The 21,335-nt window shown below is 38.4% G+C and overlaps 1 protein-coding gene across 6 annotated transcripts in view; it reads left to right on the top strand.

Moving 5' to 3' along the window:
• myocd (myocardin) overlaps nt 1-21,335 on the top strand; it is a 633,805-nt gene that overhangs the window by 93,702 nt on the left and 518,768 nt on the right. For 3 of the 6 annotated variants that reach the window (XM_060844259.1, XM_060844268.1, XM_060844267.1), the window contains exon 2: nt 6,282-6,334. The exons of 1 other annotated variant lie outside the window; for it this stretch is intronic. The gene's annotated coding sequence lies outside the window, so the exon portion shown is untranslated. Of the gene's footprint in view, nt 1-5,237; nt 5,437-6,281; nt 6,335-12,199; nt 12,248-21,335 lie in introns of those variants that run through there. 2 more of the 6 variants (XM_060844261.1, XM_060844263.1) reach the window with 2 other exon arrangements.

The following is a 21,335-nucleotide window of genomic DNA, read 5'->3' on the forward strand; positions in this document are numbered from 1 at the left end:
AAAAATCGCACAATGCCAGATTATAGTCTAACAGGTTTATTTGGAAATACAAGCGTTCAGAACACTGTTCCTTCATTAGGTAGCTAGCAGAGCAGGATCATAGGACACCATCATGGTTTAAATCTAGGTGTCACAGACAAAGCAAAAACTGGAAATGCAGGAGAAACTCGATGGGTCTGGCAGTATTTGTAGAGATTAAAATAGAGTTAATGTTTCAAATCCAGGGACCTTCTATCAGAACAGGACGAAGGGTCACTGGACTTGAAACATTAACTCTGCTTTTCACTCATAGGTGTGACTAGAGCATTCGAGTTTCACTGTCCCTTTCTGTTTTTATTCCAGATTTGCAGTTTCCACAGTCCTTTGATCTTATTTCAGAGATGAAAATTCAACTTGTTGCTTGTGTTTCAATTTACATCGAGAATTTGCTAAATTTTTCTTCATCTGTGTAGTCTCTCACTTCCAAAGCTTTTGCCCAACTCTCCACGCTACTTCAATCTCTGTGTCTTCCCTCATCCCATCATAGCCTTTTTTTGTCTTATCAGTGCTTCTTATTTCTCCAAACGTCCTTCTTCTACCTAAGCTGCAAATCTATCCTTTTACACAATCTACCACTACCTTGCACCTTCTGAAGTAACTCCACAGAGACTTTATCCGGCCACGAAGTCACCTTTTATTTACATATGAACACCCTTGACTACAGTACTGCCTCATTCAGAGTCAGCTATCAGGGTGCCAGTATCTCTGACACTCAGCATTTTTATGTCAGCCAGGGCTCTCTGATTGAGCCACGTTAACAGCTGCAATCAGGGAATTCACTTTTATAACGTCCGGCTAGCTGACCTTGTTACAATCAATACACTTGAGTTGAGATTCAATGCAAAGTTGCATTTCTAAAATGCACTATTTCCTGGAATCTCAAAACTTGTTAAAATGTCTGGAGAAATTCATTCCCACGGTACTTGACTGACTTAAGGTTTACCAGGGCAAGGCAGCGCTACCAATGCTGTGTTTACTATTTGAACATTATAGCGGTTGTACAAGCTAGGAGTAAAAAGTGAGGTCTGCAGATGCTGGAGATCAGAGCTGAAAATGTGTTGCTGGTTAAAGCGCAGCAGGTCAGGCAGCATCCAAGGAACAGGAAATTCGACGTTTCGGGCAAACGCCCATTCCTGATGAAGGGCTTTTGCCCGAAACGTCGAATTTCCTGTTCCTTGGATGCTGCCTGACCTGCTGCACTTTAACCAGCAACACATTTTCAGCTCTGTACAAGCTAGGAAACCTGCCTTCCCTCAGGGGATCAGCATTCCTTGCAAAGTGCTGCCCTCCATAAACAAATTTGTCTCTTTAGTTCTCTGACTCTTTCTTCCTGTCTAACCTGATTAGTTTTTGTAAATCTTAGCATGGTGCCACCTAATGTTTACTCCCAGAATTACCTGGTATTCGGACAGTGATCTCTCTGCTCAGACAGTCATGGAAATGTACAGAATGGAAAAAACCCTTCGATCTAACTCATCCATGCCGACCAAATACCCCAACCTAATCTAGTCCCATTTGCCAGCACCTGGCCCATATCCTTCTAAACCCTTCTTATTCATATACCCATCCAGATGCCTTTTAAATGCTGCAATTGTACCAGGCTCTACCACTCCCTCTGGCAGTTCATTCCATACGCGTACAACTCTTTGCATGAAAAAGTTGCCCTTTAGGTCCTTTTTATATCTTTCAGCTGTCACCCTAAACCTATGACCTCTAGTTCTGCACTCTCCTCCCCAGGGACAAGACTTTTTCTATTTACCGTATCCATGAACCTCATTATTTTATAAACCTCTATAAGGTCACCCTTAGCCTCCGATGCTCCAGGGAAAACAGCCATAGCCTCTTCAACCTCTCCCTATAGCTGAAATCCTCCAACCCTGGCAGCGTCCTTGTAAATTTTTTCTGAACCCTTTCAAGTTTCACAACGTGCTTCTGATAGGAAGGAGACTAGAATTTCACGCAATATCCCAAAAATGGCCTAACCAATGTCCTGTACAGCTGCAACATGATCTCCCATCTCCTTTACTCAATACTCTGACCAATAAAGGAAAGCATACCAAACGCTTTCTTCACTATCCTATCTAGCTGCGACTCTATTTTCAAGGAACTATAAACCTGCACTCCAAGGTCTCTTTGTTCAGCAACACTCCCTAGGACCTTACCATGAGGTGTATAAGTCCAGCTCTGTTCTGGCTTTCCAAAATGGAACATGTCACATTTATCTAAATTAAAACTCCATCTGCCACTCCTCAGCCCATTGGTCCATCTGATCAATATCCTGTTGTAATCTGAGGTAACGTTCGCTGTCCACTATATCTCCAATTTTGATGTCATCTACAAACCTACTGACTATACCTCTTATACTCACATCCAAATCATTTATATAAGTAACAAAAAGTATTGAACCCAGCACCAACCCTTGTGGCACTCCACTGGTCATAGGCCTCCAGTCTGAAACGCAACCCTCTACCACCACCCTCTGTCTTCTACCTTTGAGCAAGTTCTGTAACCAAATGATTAGTTCTCCCTGTATTCCATGAGATCTAATCTTGCTAATAAGTCTCCTATGGGGATCCTTGTTGAACGCCTTATTGAAGTCCACATAGATCACGTCCACTGCTCTGCCCTCATCAATCCTCTTTATTACTTCTTCAAAAAAGTGTAATCAAGTTTGTGAGACATGATTTCCCATGCACAAAGCCATGTTGACTATCCCTAATCAGTCCATGCCTTTCCAAATACATGTAAGTCCTATTCCTTAGGATTCTCTCCAACAACCTATCTGCCACTGACATCAGGCTCACCAGTCTATAGTTCCCTGGCTTTTCCTTACCCCTTTCTTAAATAGTGTTGCCACGTTAGCCAACGTTAGTCTTCAGGCATCTCACCTGTGACTATCGATGCCATAAGTTTCTTGATTTAGCTCAGCTGGCTGGATGGTTGGCTTGCAAAGCGGAGTGATGCTAACAGTGTGGGTTCAAACCCCACACCTGCTGAGATTACCATGAAGGACGTTCCTTCTCAATGTCTCCCCTCAGCTGAGGCATTGTGACCCTCAGGTTAAATCACCATCAGTCATCTCCCTGTAATGAAAGAGCAGCCTCATGGTCTGGTAAGACTCTGGTGACACAATGCCTTTTAATATGCGCACCTTTATTGACAGCTAAATATAAGTGGTAGAGAGAATTTAAACAGTAATTTCCCAAATTGCCAGTTTTATTGCATGTGGGGTTAAGTTTAGTATGTAAAGGAGACTGGTAAAAGGAACATTGAACTGAGTCCTAGAAAAACGTTCATTTCTGCAATTAAAAGGCTTGTCTTTTGCTGCTTATTTATGTACAAAGGTTTATATTTATTCTGTGTCGCTATCTGGGATTTTCTTGCATTCACAGCTGCAGCTCTGATGTAGAACTGTGACTTTCCCCTCCTCCTTGTCGAGAGCCAGGAGAAACATTATGTTTATTTTTAGGATTTATCATTTTTCTCAGCCAATCCAAATCCTTGTTAAATCAAGCCTGTCATTAAATGCCTTTTTAATAAATAAAATAATTTTTATTTTTCCATTTCCCAACTGTGTGGGGCAAGATTCCTGCATGTTTAACCGTAAATCTGCCTGTATTTATGTCCATGTCCTGAAAATAAGGTGCAAGTTCACCCTTGACTCACCGATGATTAAAAGGAATTACCAGAAATCAAAAGTTGTATGTGATTTTTAATCTGTTGATTTATTGTAGCCAATTATTAGATAAATCAATAAACATTAGATTACAGACCATGATAGGATTTTCTCTCAAATCACTCCAGAACAAAGCCTTATATTCTCTCGACCTTCATCATGGGTGAACTATTTTGTTTTTATCTTGCCAATAACAAGATATTGTTCAGTTTGTAATTTTCAATATAAATAGTACTGTTTATATTGCATTAATCTTTGGGGTTTGACGCACTAAAGGATTCACTGTTCTATTTCACTTCCCTGCAAAGCTGTAGATAGTAGCTTAGTGAGAACATTGGCCAAATAATCCAGAGACCTGAACTAATGATCCAGAGATAGGAATATAAGTCCCATCACGTCAGATCAGAAAATTCAAATTCAGTTAATAAATCTAGAACGACTTATTAGTCTCACTAGTAATGACCATGAAACTGCCAGATTTTGGTTAAAAATCTCTTGAGCTTACCAATGCCTTTCAAGGATGGAAATCTGCCATCCTTACCCAGACCAGCTTACACATGACTCTAGATCTGCAGCACTGAGGTTGCCTATAAGCAAGTGTCTGAGATGACAGAGCAGTTATATTAAACCACCACAGAGGTGGAGCAGCTGGAAACCTGTGATTCATGAAGATGTCTCACCACTGTGTTCTCAAGACCAAATAAGAATGGGCAATACATTCTACCCTTGTTTAAGAAAAGTGAATTTTCTTAAAAATCTTTTGCATTGGAACTTATGAAAGTCCGCACTCAAACCCGCAGTTATCAGTTTTATTCTTGATTTTATTTTGTTCAGGTAAGGTACTGACTGACATGAATCAACATTCATTGTATGCCTTTGATATCTCTGTACAATATAAAACACTTTATACCTTTACATAAGTTTCAAATCCAAATGCAGCCAGTAAAACCTGGAAGCTTCCTCTTAGTGACATTGGTTGTCATAAATTTAAACTCATGACCGCAGCCTAATATTTTAGTCAGTTGTGTAAAGGAGCTGTGCCTCACTTGCTGCCTTTGCTGCTGATTCGCTCCTTGCCTCATGTTGTGATCGACTGTCTACTGATGCATGAAGCAATCTTCAAAACATCTCGTCATTCTGGTTGGGACACTGTCAGGTATTTCCTACCAAAATCACACTGTGAAACCTCATGGCATTTTTTGTGGACAGCTGTCTGCGTGCTCTGCATACATTTGATTGCAAAAATTGTTCTGCTTGGCACAGATAAGGAAAATAAAATGTAAACATGAGATTTTAGTAAGGGTGCAGACAAAGAAAGCAGTGAGTGTATGGGCTATTTGACTGAATTCTGTAGTGCAATGGTTAAAAGTTATATCTGAGAATCATTGTTGTTCATAACTAAAATAAAATGGCATGTTTAAGCGTGGGAAAAGCTCACTTTTCTCCTCCTATTTCTGGAAAAAGGGTATGAAACTTTTGTAGCTTGATCAGAATAAAGCCTTACTTCAGACACAATGTATCTTACTGCAGTTATACTAATGTAAAAACCCAATGGCCCAAGTACATAGGAGATGGGAGTGAATCATGGATTTTCACAAGAAAGAAGGCACATCTGGATTGTTTTAGAAGCCACTGGTGGGTCATTTGGCTCATTCTGTATGTTTCAGAAGGACTCCAGTGTTTGAACTAAGTCACAGAAAAGCAGACCTTCTCCGCTGCAGGTAAAAGAAGTCTGAAACTGAATTGTATCCATGCTAAGCTTGAGGTTTCCATTCCCTTTACAGAACAATCCATGTGTCTCTATGGATTAAATCTTCTTGAACACAAAATTTACCTATGTTACATAATCTATGAAACAGAACACACTCTCTAAGTACATATTAATCTTGTCTGCTGCTGGTATGCTAATTCTAGTTTAGTTTCATAGTGGCATAAAGCATGCTCTGAGGCACTTAATAGGAAACACAGACTCTGACCAGGAAGTTCCTGTTTAAAAAGGAACTGAACTGTGTGTCTATAATAATAAGTTGATTGAGTCTTTTAAGTGTGATCAAGCTGGGTGTTGATAGGCATGCAAGCTTCACTTATACATTGTCACCAGCTCTAACTGCAATTGAAATTAAATGTTATGTGTTTCTCAAGAATCATGATGGCATTTGAACTGTTAAGTATCTCAAATCTCTCCACAGGAAGCAGTTCAGATGCTTAGCTTTCAGTTCTTTGATGTAGTGGCTGCTCTACAGCACTATGAGCCTGATTCTGCAGTCACTGGAGAATGAAAAGCTTTTATTTATTAGATATACACTTGCTCTATTGAATGTTGCATGGCTTACAACAATTAGAGAGAGAGAAATGTGCAGCACCCGCTGCAGAGAATCTAGGCAAATGTGAACAAGTTAAGTGATTGTATGTCTCTGCCAGCAATGTGTCTGAAGAATCTTTACTGTTGCAGGGAATGAGGGAACTTTCCCAGTCAGAGGGAGTTGGGTTTTGGTGCAAAGTAAGGATTAAATCACCTATTAGTAATGGTGTGTAGAAATACTAAAACTATTTTGGTTGTTTCTAGGTTTCACCAGTGCACATTTGAAGATGAGTGGTTAACCCCTGTGCATATGTTGGGTAAGTATACTAACGGGCAGAGTCAACATGGTTTCGTGAAAGGGAACTCAGTTTGACTAATTTGTCAGAGTTCTTTTAAGGAAATATTAAGCAATACATAAGTGAGCAAATCAATGTATTGTACTTAGATTTCCAGATGATATTTAACCAAGTGCCACATCAAAGGTCTTTACATAAAATAAGAGTTCATGAAGGAGAGGGTAACCTGTTAGTGTGGCTGGAGGATTGATTGGCTAACAGGAACCAGAGGGAAAACATAAATGGATCAATTTGGGTGTGTAGGTGTTATGTGTTTGCCATAGGGCCCCATATTGGAGCCTCAATTGTTTTAATTTATATCAATGACTAAGAGTAAAAAAAGTAAATGTATGCTTTTTACTAAGAGTAAAAAACGTAAATGTATGCTTTGCTGTTGATGGAAAATTCAAAAAGTTGTAAAGAGGAGAAAGAGTCTGCAAAGGGTTAAACTGAGGTTAATTGAGCAGGCAAAAAACTTTGGCAAATGGAATACAATTTGGAGAAATTTGAACCTGCCTAATCTGGCAGCAAATTATTTAAATGGAAAGACTTGCAAAACTCTGAGGTATAGGGGGGTCTGGGTATCCTGGTACATGAATCTCAAATGTTAGCATCCAAATACAGTAATGCATGTGATTAGGAAGGCAAAATGGAAGGTTATTATTTATTGCAAAGGTTATAGAAATAAAAGTAGGAAAGCACTCTTGTGGCTCTGTGGTGGTGGATCAGAATTTTAAATCACACCTCTTTGAGATCTATGTTTTAACATATCTAACCAGATTGATTTGAAATATCTACAAGAGGAGGGATGTATGGCTGCTGTTTGCTACATTGTGAAAGTACATCTGGATTCCTGTGTGAGGTTTAATCTCCTTATTTAAGAAAGGATGTAAATGCGTTGGAAGAGGTTGAGAGAAGGTTCACTTGAATGATATGGGAATGGAGGGAAAGGTTTGACAGACTTGGCTTTATCCAATGGAATTGAATGGAATGAGAGGTGATCTTCTTGAAAAGTCAAAACTCTTGAGGTGATGTTGTGAAACTTGAAAGTGTTCAGAAAAGATTTACAAGGATGTCAGGGTTGGAGGATTTGAGCTATAGGGAGAGGCTGAATTGGCTGGGCTGTTTTTCCTGGAGCATCAGGGGCTGAGGAGTGACGTTATAGAGGTTTATAAATTCATGAGGGTCGTGGATAGGAATAATAGACAAAGTATAGATTTAGGGTGAAGAGGGAAAAGAGAAGAAAAGGGACCTAAGGGGCAACTTATTCACACAGATGGTGGTGTGTGTATGGAATAAGCTGCCAGAGGAAGTGGTGGAGGCTGGTACAATTGCAGCATTTAAAAGGCATCGGGATGGATATATAAATAGGAAGGGTATGGAGGGATATGGGCCAAGTGCTGGCAAGTGGGACTAAATTAGGTTAGGATGTCTGGTTGGCATGGATGAGTTGGACTGAAGGGTCTGTTTCTGTGCTGTACATCTCTATGACTCTATGACTATGACTATTTGCTTTATAGGAGCCTAGTTGAAGGGAGCACAGATTAAAAATCCCACTTTATACAGTTGATTGTGAATGTTTGCACCTCTCTATCACAGAGCCAGTGGAGGTAGGATCATAGAATACTTTTGAGTTAAAGGTAGATTGATGACCATTGACTACTGGGACTAGTGGTGTATGACAAGGGTCGGTACTTGGGTCCCAACTCTTCACAAGATGTATCAGTCAGTTTGAAATTGAGGACCAAATGTAAAATTTCCAAAGTTGTGGATAATATAAAGCTAGGTGGGAATATTTGTTGAGAGAAAGATGTAAAGTTGCATCTGGAGGATTTCGACAACATGGCAGGTGAACAAAATGTGGGAAAATAGGAGATAGGAGAAACAGATGTGCAGAATATTCTGTAAATGTTAAGAGGTTGCAATGTATAGTTGTACAAAGGGACCATGGTATCCTTGTTGATAAGTCACTGCAGGCTATCATGCATGAGCAACAAGCTATTAGAAGGCTAATGGAATGTTAGTCTTTATTGCACAAGGATTTGAGTCCAGGAGTAAACAAGTATTGCCTAGTTTGTATAAGAGCTTGGTTATACCATATCTGGAGCACTATGTGCAGCTTGGGTTCTCTGCATCTCGGGAAAGATATTATTGCCGTAGAGACAGTCTGCTCAACTTCCACTGCACTTATTCCCAGAATGATAAAATTGTATTATACAGAGAGATTGGGCAAACTGTACTATACAGATAGGTTGGGTAAACTGTACTATATGGAGATTGGGCAAACTGTACTATGTGGAGATTGGGCAGACAATATTATACAGAGAGATTGGGCAAACTGTACTATACAGATAGGTTGGGTAAACTGTACTATCTAGAGATTGAGCAAACTGTACTATGTGGAGATTGGGCAGACATTATTATACAGAGAGGTTGGGCAAACTGGGCCTGTATTTTTAGAGCTTGAAGAAAGAGACAAGATCTTATTGAAATTGACAAAATACTTAAAGGGATAGACAACACATGGAAGATGACTATTGTAGTTGGAGAGTCTAGAACCAGGGAACACTATGTAAAAATAAGAAGGATCTACTTCCGACATGAATCAAAATTATTTTACTTGACGTGTTGTGAACCTTTGAAATCCTATATCACAGAGGGCTAGGGAAGATCAGTCTTTCAGTATATTTTGGGTCGAGATTGATAGCTTTCTGATTGCTGATGGCATATAGGATTCTGATGGTTAAAGACATTAAGATGTTTGATCAGCCACATTCTTATTGAATGGAGAGGCAGGTTCAATGGGCTGAATGGCCTTCCTATGTTCCTTTGTCAAGGAACATTCGAAAGTGGCTTGTAACAAACTAACCTCTAATCTGTTTACATACAAATGTAAAATAGGAAGTAAACCCACTATATATAAATTTGAAGTTCATTGGCCATGCTGTAGGCATGCTTGATGATAGGAGGAAAAACATGTATTTTTTTGGTTTTGAAACCAAGGTAGCTGAGTTCAGTCTGGTATAAAACCAGGTTTGTAAAATGGCCAGGGGGCCTTTGGACTGTCAGGATGTTTCTTAAATCGTATTTAAAAATTGTAGGGGATATTTTCAAACATCTTGTTTGGAGGTGTTATGACACATTTCTAGAACATTGGGACATGAAGTGGGCCTCCTGGCTAAGAGCAGGGACACTACTGCTGCAGATAAGCACAAGTAGTCCAATGAACTGAGATTGTCTGCACATTTGAATACTTTTTTTATGGAGTAGGGCTTTGCCTCGATAAATGATGAAGCACCAGTAGAGGACCTGCCTGCATCTATCTCTTTCATTAGCAGCAAGACAGCATAAACAAAACTTACTGTCAGTTGAAAATGAGTTCTGTAGCTGCATATCTGCAACCATACTGCAACCACAATGTCCAGGTACCTTAAAGACAGCTGTAAAACTATTACAATGTTGTTTTGTTTTTCATTGCTTCTTGGATGTTAAAATGCAGGCACATGTTCATGAGGTAGCAGGACACCTCTCTCAGTCAGGACAGTGGGGATTATTAGGCAATTCAACTAATAGTGAACATTAAACTTAAAGTCAAATCCTCGATTTGATCTGCATTAGCAGACTGTCACATATTGAAAGCAGGACTTTGTGAACCATGCTCCAGAAGGCAGAACTTCAAACGTGATTTTTGACCGTCTTACCTCAATCCTTGCAGACATCAGTATAGCCTGGAATGTGAACTAGTAATCTCCGAGTTATATATCCCCACAAAGTGCATGGCAACCTTGTTATAAGGGATCTCATACCATTCCACACCTTGGTTTGCAAACGGGACTTCTTGTTGGTCACTAACAAGATTCCCATTGAGGTTTTTTTCTCCTTAAATGTTGAGCTTCTCTGAAGCCAAAGTCTATTTACTTGCTATTTACAGAAAATGTGGACAGATTCTCTGTATTCTAATCATAAAGTTTTATATGTATTTTTTTCAAACTTCCAATTACTAGCCATGTTTATAAACCGGGATTGTTAGTATTAAACTGAGTGAGCACAGCTATGTCCTAAAATGCTTAATGCAAAATTGGATAAAACCTTATTGCTCCTCAAACCATGTGTGTTTACCAAATCTTTACTGATTTGAAAGACTTCAAAGGAGTGCAATAACTCAGGCACAGAGATACAGTTTTTCTCAACTTGATCCAAAATGTAACCACTGTATGCTGCATAATTTGTGCTTAAGTATTCTTATCCAAATGATTTATTGTGTGGTCAGTGCTCTATTCCTTTAATATTTAGGTTGTTAAGGTTGTATAGTGACCAGGAAAGCCATGGCATCACACATGCACAGTTGTATAACATCTGGAGCATAACCATGGTCTCTGGATCCAAATCACTAACTCTGATTTCTCTCTATAGATGCTGCTAGACCTACTGAGCTTTTCCAGCAATTTCTGTTTTTGTTTCTGATTTATGGCATCCGCAGTTTTGTTGGTTTGTAACATTTGAAGATCTGGCCTTGTAAAAGTGCCTTAATTTTTAAACTATTTGTTGCATTTTTATTACAACAAATCACCTGCTTGCATTGTACTTTACTCTCCTTTGTTAATGTGATGTTCTGTCCAAAGAGGCACATATACTGCTATGCTAATTGAAGTGTTAAAGCTATTATGCGATAACAGTGTTTCAGATGACATTCAAAAGATATGGTCCAAACAAGGCAAAGGCTTTATGTATCTTATGTACATGGGAATACATCTTGAGAGACACTGCTCAATGTAACAAAGTTTTCTTTACGTTGTTGTCTCTTTGCAGTATACCATTTGTCTCGTGACCAAAAGTATTTGCAGACAATGATAGTATCAATGTCTCATGAGGAAGACTCCCAGTTAAGATAAATGCATTCATTATATTAGCAATTAAGTTCCTGCTGTGTCCATGTCCAGTGGCCATTTCCCATGAAAATGCAAATAATTTCCCATTTGAAGCAACTATCTCTCTGAAATGGTAATGAGTTACTACTTTTACATTCATTGTCATGGTTACGTCTCTTCATAGCTAAATGGCTGGTGTCTTATCTATGTCTGTGCAGTTCTGAATTAAGCTTATGTTCAATGTTTTTTTGTTTTAAACCTTAAAGCCTCCACCAAAGCTTACACCAGTCTCCCAGCATGCTACGTATCTACATAGCCTTCAGTACCCAGTTGTCGAATTAATTTTTATATGTTTTGTCACTCAAATATGCTAATTGTTAAAGTGCATCATGTCACAGATCCCAGTCATGGCAGGCATGGTGGCACATTGGTTAGCAGTGCTGCCCAGGATCTGGGTTCGATTCCCGCCTTGGGTGACTGCATGGAATTTCAGTGTTCTGCTTGAATTTCCTCTCACATTCCAAAGATGTGCAGGTTAGGTGGATTAGCCATGGGAATTTTCCTGGAATGTGTAGGCTAGGTGGGTTAGCCATGGTAAATGTTGGGTTACGGGGATATGGAAGGGGGTGGATCTGGGTGGGATACTCTTTGAAGGATTGGTCATGACTTGATGGACAAAATGGCCTCTTTCCACATTGTATGAATTCCATTATTCTATACTATTAATACAGTGATTATTAATTGCTTATATTTCCTCATGTGTAGAATATTCTGTCAGTGAATAACAAGTATGGCAATCCAAAGCCCTCTGTTGTAATTGTTACAATATGTTCCTTTTATTAAGGGGTCATTTAATGTTCAGTTACCATAATACATAGGAGCAGATTAGGCCACTCCGCCCATCGAGCCTGCTGTGTCATTCGATCATGGTTGATCTGTTTCTCAACCTCATTATCTTGCTATCTCTCTGTAACTCTAGATCCCCTTACCAATCAAGAACCTATCTAGCTCCACCTTCCATATATTGGTGAGTAGCATTCTTTATTGATAACTGAATTTTATTGTATTCAGTCAGATGTATGTTTGCCTTCCTACAGTATCTTGATGTGCAGCATCTTAAAGACGCTCATTGTCTCCGTGGGAAGTCACAGAGAAATAGGTTTTTCTCACTGAAATAAAAAAGGTGAAGATAAGGAGGATAGAGTCCATGCTAGAGTACTTACAATAATTACCCAATGGATAATGATAATTTTTAAACTTTTGAACTTTTAAATGTGTACCATCACACCATTTGTTCAATGTAGGTGACTTTACTCTGACCATTTGAGGTTTGTACTCACATTCATTGTCCCCAAGTCCCACTGCTGGTAATCAGACAGTGTATCCACCACGAGAGGAGCTCCAGTGAAGAGTCATTTAGACTCGACTTGTTAGCCTGCTCTCTATTTCTCCATGGAGGCTGTCTGTCCCACTGTGATTTTCCAGCATTTGTTGTTTTCACCACAATTCCAATGTCTGCTATCACACAAAAACACTTCTAAGAAGAGTAATTGTGAAGCCTTTCTGGCAAATCTGATTCATTAGTACAGTCTTCCATTTATGCTTTGCAGACAGATCAGTGTCAACAAGTGAAAGATCACATTTAACAGAATAAATTGTATTGCTTACTGGCACGAAGCAACAATTTCAGGCTTTTATCAAAACTCTTCATGTTTAGTTACTGGCAAGTAAATTGTTTATTCAAATATGTATAGCTGTTTTCTACATAAATAAGCTTAGGAATACTGGAAAAGTGAAAGAAGCATATGGTAAGAGTATTTTTTTAATAGATGATCTCATCTGAAAGTATTCTTTTTTAATTTGGCTAGCAGAAACTTCATCTTGTATGCCTTCAGTGCTGAGATAAAACCTACATCTGCATTATATACTATCATTGTTGAACTGAGCTAGTCCTACAACATTTATTAGTGAGAGGCAGACTTTAAACACAATGATTCGTGTGTTCATTCTCAAAGATTTCATTGTATTTTTAAGAGGGATGAAAAACAAGGAACTAAATAATTTGTGTAAAGAAGTGCCCATGACTTCATTAAAAGGCATATGGAAGTGTTTAAATTTGTACTCAATAATGATAAAGTGCTTATGTACTGAAAAAACGAAAGTCCTAAGGTGTTCCGTTGTTTTGTTTTTATTCGATTCCTGTTTTTCAATTCAATCTTTGTTGAATTATTGCAAAGAGTTATCAGTTGTTTTGAGGTGGATTACGTGGGAAATGTTACATTAATTCTGAAACAGTAGTTTATGGTGGTGCTCGTTTCTCATTTAACCATAGAGTTCAGGAGAAATCTGATATTGTTTTAAATGAGTGCTTATACACTAAACAGATAACTATAATTAAAATTTAAGATAACGGTAAGGCACATTTCAAGGAATGGGGAACAGTACAAGTGTTTTTATTTTTAGTGTATCAAGTTGAGAGTTCCCACTGAGAGTAAACCTCTTTAATAAAGCAAAATCTAAAAACAGGACAGCGTTTGTCTGCAGCATGTATGTGCAGATAACAACTTTCTTGCAGGATTCTTGTTTATCACCATAAGGATGATAAGGAACTAGGGAGAATTAGTCAGAGGTTTGACATATTGTTAGCTATCAAAAGGTGATGATTCTGGGTAAAAGCATGGAAAGATGTATCCTGAGAATCAAGAGTTTATATTCCCCACGAGGTAGAACAACTGGTGAAGGAAACGTATGGGAAATAACTGAAAGACTACACAGTCATGAGTGGTCACATGGTCATGGGCAAACTCATGAATGCGCCACCTTTGGTCATGATGAGTGGGCCAGTTTACCTCAGCTGAAGTATCTCAAAAGTTGAGCAACAGGTGAAGCTAGCTAGCTGTTTCGTGCTGCTACTAAGGAGCATCACCACAAGTGGGGTCGCTGCCAAAGATTTGTTGCCTTCAAGCCAAAAAGATGTTCTACCTATCACAAGGATGAGTCAAGGATGAATTTATATGCCACTGTGATGCTAGGTATATAAACCATATATTCCAAATATTGGCGGATCATTTCAAACAACATTTCCCTTTTGGTTGTTTGCAACATGCAATATATTTAACCAAACTGTACCAGCTCATGCTTTCAATCTCAAGATGCCATGTTGAATATTAGATTTGATTACATGATTAAACAGCATTTAGTAAATTATCCTGAATATATAAAGAAGTACGCAACAACCAATAAAAGAGTTTCAGTCAGCTCAGTGTTACACACTAAATAGACTGAAGGCGACGTGTAATAGCACACAGGGCCATATTCTTTGCAGACAGAAACAATGTGTGCTTACATTGTGCCTATTTCAACTTAATAAATTAAATAAATGCCATTATCTGGTTCATTCCTCAGGGCAATGCCTTGAACAATTAGAGTCCCAACCTAGTTTAAATTGAAACGGTGCTCAGCTGTTAACTAATAATCATCAAACTGATATGTTCTCCATGGCAAAACCTCTACCAATCTAACAAATCAGCATTCTTTTTACATATATAATAAAAAGTTGGTTCCCTTTAAAACTGTATTTTTGCAAGTGACCTGAAAACAAGATGAAAAGGTGTCGTTGTTCAGCAGCACATAACAATATAACATGGTTGTTAATTTCATTAGCTGCAATCCTGTACAAATCTTACAGTTTTGTTTTCCAAAATCTATAATTTTCACTAAAATCTCTCGTAAGATCACACATTCAGAATTCTTTTCTCACCAACCTTGGTATGAGCTGTAGTCAACAGTTTCATAGACACCCTACAGTATGGAAGCAGGCCATTCGTCCCATCAAGTTAGCACCAGTCCTCCAAAGAGCATCCCACCCAAATCTAACCCCACCCTATCCCTGTAACCCTGTATTTCCCATGGATAATCCACCCAGCCTGCACATCTCTGGACATTATAGGCACTTCATCATGGCCAGTCCACCTAACTTGCACATCTCTGGACTGTAGGAGGAAACCGAAGCAAGCCCACGCAGACAGTCACCTGAGGGTGGAATCAAACCTGGGTCCCTGGTGCTGTAAAGTAGCACTTAACCTCTGAGCCACCTGCTGCCTGAATTTAACTCTGACCTACAGATTGCTCATTATCTTCCACACAAGGTTTTGAGCAGAATGAGTTGTTGAAATTGTGACCTCAACAACTGTGTAACCAGTCTATTTAATTGGTTATCTAGATAGTATCAATACCTCAGTCTTACAATGAACATTTTACACTTAATCACAACAAGATAAGGCAGTCTTGAAGAGCAGGTAAAGTGACTTTATTATGTGTCAAACCTGCCAGGGAGTGTATTTCAGGTGAGTTACTAAATACATCACCCACTTGTGTGTAATTCATCATCATACGTAAGACAGGACAAACATCTAGCCCGTATTAAAACTTTACGTTGGCAAATTGCAGCAAGTCTACTTGAGTGAAACCATTTGCTCTGGCACCTCATCTTATGATTAATTATATGCATATGTGCGTTCTCATTCCAGCCTAACCTGCTTATATTATCTGTGATTGTGTATTTATTTTCTCTCATAAACTGACCTTTATTTACATAATGAGATAATTCATGGACAAATAAATTTGTTCTCAAAAATATTACACTGCATGAGGGAAGTGGGATGCAACTTCATTTAGGGATTCCAGTATCCTGTTCAGTACTTTTTTTTCTTTTATTCAGAAATTATCCTACTTGTATGTGATCCTGTATGGTGCTGGGAATTCATATAATTTCACAAAGTAGGTGATAAAATAATTTGTGATACAGTTTTACAGTTCTAGAACTTGGCACGAAGGCACTTGAAATACAGATAGATGAGCAAGCAAGTTGATCCTAGACATATAAGTTTGCACAGTGAAAGACATTTTGGGTCCTGTTCTTAACACCTTCATGGTTTGAACGCACAGTCAAGGGATTTTGTGCCTAGTGTCTAACTCTGAATCTACAGAGAGGATCTGTGTTTGTCTGAGCTGTTGTTTGTTCTGTTCTGCAATTGCCATTATTTGCAAACAGTGCAGTCACGACATGAGTTCTGAGGGTGAAATGTATGTGTAAAGAGGACCTGAAATAGCTAGTTACTGAGGAAACAATAATTCAAGATTTCAGATGAATAATTTTGAAGTTTTTATAATCCAAAATAGATTATCTTATATTTCCCTTTTGTTACTTTGCCATTCCATGAGTTGATCAGAAGACAAGCAATGTTTTCCTGTTTCCAATTTGCAAAGAGGATTGTAAAACCAGTTTTCTCCAAGCATAGACTATTCCCATTGCTGCAGAGAATGGGAAGTTTGCTCAGGCATGCATACATTTTGTAGCTGTCACTATTTTTTGATGGGACTGACTGATTTGCTTGTTTTGATTTCTGCTTTCACATTTAAGTGCAGAATCTGGTGGCTGAGCCAAACCTGATGAGGTTTGACCAATGAAAACAGGTCAGCTGGAATTACAGCAAAGAATCGGAATTAATCTCAGGCAGAAAGTTGAAGCACTGTTGATAGAGATACTGATCTAACTATAGACCACTGTAATTACTTGATTGTGTGACTACACACAGGTCTGACATTTGTACACTGCGCATGCCAGTCTGTCTTTCTCTGCCTATCTGCCCCATGTTCTAACTCTCACTCTCATATGAGCACTGCAATTTTAATGGGTTACTACAGACTTGACATCCTATGAAGCAAACATCTTGCAATCCTACGAGTGGATATGTGGTTCTACTATTTTATGCTCAATACAATGTTACTTTTAACATTTTGTGTGGATTTTAAATATATATGAGGGAGGATATGACAAATGAATAATCTGATGGTAACATATCTGTCAAAGTTGCAAGGTCAAGTTGTTATACTTTATGTGGAACTGGAAAGGGGAAAGGACCTGAACACTGTAAATTTGTCATTCTACTTTAAACAATTTATCTGTGGAGCCAGAAGTATACCTTTAACAAGACGATTCCTAAATGCTGACAGGAGTTTCTTATTTTCACATCTGTAAATATAAAGTATTGGACAGAATATAAAATAAACAGTTTTTGTTCACTGCAGTGCACAGTAAGTTGGCTCTGATTGTTACAATTTAGGGGCTATAAATTGTCAGTGTTATCATAAGTGCATGAAGAATGCTCTCATCTTGCTTAACTGTCCCAGAATATTCTTTTGAAGTGATAGTGTCTTTTGATATATTTTTCACTTCCATCAATTACTTATCTATCTACTTTATTTCATGTTCCACTGTCACATGATGTTTCAGTCACTAGTCATTATTTTTCCCCTCCTTCAAAGTTATTTCCTGTGTTTCATTCCTCTTTTTTCTCAGTAATTTTTATGAAAATGCTGTAACGACAAATACTTTTGGCACTGAGAGTGGGTCAGTTTCCTGTAGACCAAGTGGAAAACCTACAATGAGACCATAACTCCAACCCTAACCAATACTATAAAAGTACTGTGGACTGTGTATCAACAATTTGCAATACTTCTACAAATATATTCAGAGCATTCTTTCTATCTGGATCACAGCATGTACGCTTGTGAGAATTCTAAATAATGAAAGTGAAAATCTCTATTTCCTATGTCCTCATTATCTGCCGATGGAAATACTTTCAGTTGGATCCTCCCTAAACTTGACATCATCTGAAACTTTGCTGTACATGTCCTAATTCACACCAAGTCACTCGTCATCCCTCAGCCAGCTGACCTACATTTACACTTGAATCTTCTTCTATGAATCTCCCCCAGCCTCACGATTGGACTCATCTATCTGGCCTCTTGAGCTTTTACAGTTCCAATCATTCTACCAGCAGAGGTTACACACAAAAAGTAGTGGAGGTTTGGATCTCTCTCCCTCAAATGGTGGTTGACACTAATTTAAATTCAAATCTAGGAAAGTTTTTTTTTAAACTAAACAAAGGTATCAAGGATGTGGACCCAAGGCAGGCATTTAGAGTGAGGTCACAGAGCAACAAGATCTCATAAAATGGCAGGTCAGGCTTGAGGTGCTGAATGGCATCCTGCTGTACCTGTGTTCCTATATTCCTCGTTGAGAGTGTGGCACTGGAAAAGCACAGCAGATCAGGCAGCATCTGAGGAGCAGCCGAGTCAACGTTTTGGGCATAAGCCCTTAATCAGGAATCCTAGCCTTCAGCCGTCTTGATCCTAACTCTAGAATTCCTTCCCTACATCTCATTGCCTTCCTTCCTCACTTTCCTCCTTTCAGATATTCTTTAAGATCTACTTTCCTAACCTGGCTTTTAAACATTTGTTGTCATTTCTCCTTGAATGGTGCTGTGTCGATTTTGTTTAATCGTGCTCTTGGAGCATCTTACGACTTTAAGGTGCTGTAGAATTCCAAGTTGTTGTTGTTAATCCAAAACAGGAGAAGCTGATTTTTAAGAATACTGTTCAACATGTTGAAGCAGTTTTCTCTATTTCTTATGAAGAGTGGGCCTCCTAAAATAATGTGGTTGGGCTTGTACTGTTTATTCACAATGTTATGTTCGCAAAGAACACTTAGGATTTCTTTGACATAATCTGTAGCTTACTAACAATTTTGAATCTTGCAATCAATGCTGTCCTTTTGTCATACTTGGATGCTAGCTTTTTAAAAATTATTCTAAATTGTCAAATGCATATTTATAATGGCAACCTCCTATGTAAACTTGTTCCAATTTAATTGTACAATCTGACCAGCAGATGGCAAAATGCACAAATTTGTGAATTTTCTTTCAAGAGCTCTGCTAATTTGTTTTGGTTCCTGTGCAGTTAAGTTTGAAAGCCATTCATTAACAGCTGCACTTTTTATTTTAATTGTTTGGCTGTCGAATTGCAACTTGTTCCCACAATCCAAAAATCCCCATTCTTTAGCACTTTGGTCCCCAGTTTGAGGCTGTTCCTGTGACTGTTTTTGTCCTCATAAACCTCTCCTCGTGATTAGCCTTCTCCATTCCCAAAACCACCACCCCCTGTACCTTGTAGTGGCTACACTGTCCTGTATCTCATTATAACACACTCATTCCAGCAACTACTTAATATTGGCTTTTCTGGCTTCTAGCTGCTACACTCTGCTGCTGCCTGTGTGTACTTTTGAAAGGTTTGAATGTATCATCTTGAAATATCACATCAACATACACAGCCGAAACGTGTATTACACAGCGGCATTACATCAGGATTGCAGGAGTGAGAAGTGTACCATACAGAGTGAGTTGAAGGGATATCTGAGGCACTAATTGTGGGGTGCTGTAAGACAGTAAGGGATTGAAGCATATTAGGATGAGAATAAGGGTAAAAGGAGATAAAGACCATGAAAGTAAAAGCAGAGCATCATAGCAAAGTCAGCCTTGGTTTTAATTGATGAGAGGTAAAGAGGAAGATTACAAGAATGTTGTGAGTTTAAGGTTACTAGAACGTTCTGGGTATGAAAAAGTAAGGGATGATAACGAGGACAACAGAGGATGTTAGTACGTTATTAGATCAAAGGATATGGCTGATCAAACTGAAATATCAGGGAATTTGGCATGAATTTAGAGCAACAGGCTGACCTTAAGAATACTATTGGGGAACATGCAGATCTTGAGGAGGCAAAGATTATACAAAAAGGAAAGAAACTGTGGCAGTCAGTAATTAATGTCCTGACTTACCATGCTCCCTGGAGCTATCCCAGTCCCTAACATTACTCCCTGTCTTCACCCCACTCCGTACAGTAAACCGAACTTGGAATTGAAAAGAAAAGATATGGCATGGCCTTTCTCCTCATCTCCATTCTTGACCTGTAGAACAAAAACTAATTGTAGACATTTCTAGTGCAGTCCTGTTTCACAGTCCCTGCCACTCCACCATGTAAATTCTTGCCCTCATCTCCTGTGCAGTTTAACTTAAGATTTGACTTTAAAATGTAAACAGCACCAATCTTCAAATTGCACCTTACTGCCATATAAATTTATTTGAATTTTTCTCCATCTACTAATACCTTTTCTCCAACTTGTAAACTACTGCGAAAGATTATTTTTGGCCCGGGGTGACCTTATCTACAATTAATCTATTATACCTTGATACTTTTTTGAACGGATTTTGCCACAGCCCTGTTGGATACGTCAGTTTTATTTTATAAATAACTCAGAATAAAGTCCGATTCACTTTTTTCTTAGACTGTCTCAAGCTAAACATGCTGGAAAGCTTCTTCTCTTTATCTCATTGATACATTTTAAAGAATCCTATTTTATTAAATATTAGTATATTCAATAAATTCTACATAGTTACTTTGGCTTAAAAAACAAGTTGCATGACTATTTTAATTTAGTAGTAAAAAATGAGGTCTGCAGATGCTGGAGATCACAGCTGCAAATGTGTTGCTGGTCAAAGCACAGCAGGTTAGGCAGCATCTCAGGAATAGAGAATTCAACGTTTCGAGCATAAGCCCTATTTTAATTTAGTTAAAACATTCATTAGCAGGTTTTGAAAGAAGTAGTTCAATTAAATATCCGCTGTTTTTCTTTGAAACCTGTTCCAAGAATTTATTTAGTATTAATATTTTCTGACTTTCAGTCACTTTTTGCTTTGGTTGGGTCAAGTAACCTACAATGAATTTGCTTTGGTCAGTATGATTAAATTCCACCATTATATTAAAATGCTGACTGTAGTCAAGTCTGGTTTTAGATTTGCACTAATCTAAAACAAATGCAGATTAATTATGTTCAATTCTTCTGTAAAAGTTCAACTAATTGTCACAACTGCTGCATTGTGGTTTGTCAAGCAGTCAATTGGATCAAGCCACTTTCAGAAAATGTTGCTGTAAAATATTAAAACTTCGTCAGTGTGAATGTGATGCCAGCATTCGACGGATTAAGTATGGAATAGAGGTTCTTGAATTGGATCAATAAATCCATGATAAGAGAATACAGACTTTCCACTATTAATATAAATTAATGTTTGCAAATAATCTCAGGATTATTTCTAACATTTAGGAAGGTAAAACCGAATAAATTCTACAAACCAATTGGCTGCCTAACAAATGGAATCAGGGAGCCATATACTATTATACAAGAAGACTGTGTGCAGTAAAATCAGATTAAAACCAT

Source organism: Hemiscyllium ocellatum, chromosome 25 (assembly GCF_020745735.1).
Source record: "Hemiscyllium ocellatum isolate sHemOce1 chromosome 25, sHemOce1.pat.X.cur, whole genome shotgun sequence".
Taxonomy (NCBI): Eukaryota; Metazoa; Chordata; class Chondrichthyes; order Orectolobiformes; family Hemiscylliidae; genus Hemiscyllium; species Hemiscyllium ocellatum.